Below are 2400 nucleotides of genomic sequence, written 5' to 3' on the forward strand. Positions count from 1 at the left end.
ATCTGGCAGCAAATGCACTCCTACAAATAATATCGATACAGTATGTCTGTACGGTGTTGAAGAATATTGGTTATCAAAACAGAATGCTCGCGTTTCTTCTTTGAGTGTTGCACGTACACTCTTTCCGTGAAGGTCACTTGGACACTGCGCAACAAAAAGCATTGAATCTCGGCTAAAATTTTCGAATATTATCTTGTTAGCTTGCAATCGACGAAATGAACTAAACCTTTTTCCTATAAGCTTAAGAATGAACTAGTGAAATGAACTTCCACAAACAGATTTTAAATATTTATAGGGTGTCGGAACCAGGCTGCACAGAAAGCAGGAAAATATCAGGCAAATGCTAACTTACTTTAAAGGATCAGGGAACTACGTAAAGAACTACACTAATTTACAACCATTTACACAGGACAGAAACATAGTTAAATTGACAACGCAGATAGAGGCGCTAAACAACGAAATAAACACCAAACTAAGTAAAGCGAATACAGCTGCTCTTAGTTTAAATTAATCTCCTTGTGCAGGAGAATTCGGCTGAAGCTACCATACCACACAACTATTTAAGAATGGCCTAAATCACTATGGAAACTAATATGTACACGTAGCACATCGCAAGACATTAATATTGTGCTCATAAAGAACGTGTAGTAAGCCCACGGAATGCTGCTGGCCGGTAACACAGCCGCTAAGAGACTCGAGCTTCAACCAGCTGCGGTGTCCGAGCGGTTAAGGAGTTGGACTTGAAATCCAATGGGTTCTACCCGCACAGGTTCGAATCCTGTCCGCAGCGACATTTTTAATTCCTTCATTCACCCTGAAAACTGCACCCCTAGCACCAATAACAGATAAATGAAAGTAAAAGGAAGGTGCGCTGCTCACAAGAATTATAAACAGAGTGCGCGCGCGTCGTAAGCGATTGTCGTTGACAACAATGCTACGACGAATAACGTCTTCGAAAAAAATTTTTTTGTTAGATTAATGAAATCACCGTTTTGAAGTGCCGCTCTCAGTCTAGCCTGTGTTACCACAGGAATATCTTTGACTCATGAAACTTCGAATTACCCAAACGCTTAATGTTAAGATATCTTTGTTTAGGTAGCAAAACATGAAGAAAAACAATGATTGTACGGTGCTGACAGTATGTGTATTACTCACAAAGTATAGGAGTCAAATAAGTAGTTAATCCCATAATTAGACTTAAAATTTCTAGTATTAATTGACCTGCGCTGTGGTAGAGGGAACTGTCGTTTCCTCAGCAAGAAGTATGAGTGCTTTTTTATTTCAATAAGATACACAATCATTCAAGTGCTGCTGGGTTCGAGTATTACATTTTCTTAGTACACGTCGAAATATTCAACTACCGAAGACAGCAAGTATTTGAATCCAACTCCTCCGGATTGTGAATTGGATTTTTAACGTGTAGTTCATGAACAAATTTACATTTACTAATTTCATCGGGAATAATCCGGTCATAGCTGTTTGTATTGCCGTAGTACAAATGATGTGTGCGCATTACATTTTAGATATTATTGTTTAGTGAAAATAAACTAATCTTTCAGCGCCACTATTCTATGGACAATTAGATGATTAGAATGTTCGTGCGTATGTAAGGACAGTTTTTACAAATATTGGATTTTGATCCAGTTGTTGGTTCAACAGTGCACTTTTTAACAGAGTGTATTGTCTTTCACCTCTATGAAACCAACTGAGAACTCGGTTTTATTTTTCCGATGAAAGATTGCCAAGCGCGAAAGTAAGTGTGTTACTTACTAGTCAAGTTTCGTAGGCTTATTTTAAAGCGAATTTTTGAGCTTACTCATATATCTCAGATTACAACCTTTTCCCCACCACATCGAACATTCTAGCAAGTATATCCACATTATTCTTTTGCTTCGCAGGCGATCATAAAATGTTAATCAGTGGAAGAACTTGTCTGTTATAGCTTTATTCGATGTGGTGAAAAATGTACATAATTACGTGCGCTACGTGCAGTTACTTCCACCACATTAAGACGCTACATTTCGCAGCAAATGTCAGCGGCGATGGTAATACCACTACAAAGACTCGTGCGTTAGACAAATACATGAAGTAATAACGCCAACGGCTAAACTCCGTTCAGTGCTGGCAATAACAGGACGTGTGTTAATGGCCGAGTAAAAAAAAAAAACTCATCAATGCTGTCCCTGCGCGGAACCCGACACCTAGATGATCTCCGATAAGTCCGTAAGACACACGCTCGTATAGCCACTCAAAAAAACTGACAGGTATACAGTACCATGCACAAAATATTTCACATGAACTACAACTCTTAAGTTAGATAACCTGACAAACTGGTTTCATCTAAACAGGCACTTCCCGGTTACTTTTAACAAATTGATCAACGTGTTCACGTAATCTTGT

The 2400-nt window shown here is 38.7% G+C and overlaps 1 non-coding gene across 1 annotated transcript; it reads left to right on the forward strand.

The window, feature by feature from the left end:
* Nucleotides 1–708: 708 nt before the first annotated feature.
* On the forward strand, nucleotides 709–790 carry Trnas-uga (transfer RNA serine (anticodon UGA)). Its single transcript has one exon. It is a non-coding gene; the product is annotated as a tRNA-Ser (tRNA).
* The last annotated feature ends 1610 nt before the right edge of the window (nucleotides 791–2400 follow it).

This window comes from Schistocerca nitens, chromosome 5 (genome assembly GCF_023898315.1).
Source record: "Schistocerca nitens isolate TAMUIC-IGC-003100 chromosome 5, iqSchNite1.1, whole genome shotgun sequence".
Classification (NCBI taxonomy): domain Eukaryota; kingdom Metazoa; phylum Arthropoda; class Insecta; order Orthoptera; family Acrididae; genus Schistocerca; species Schistocerca nitens.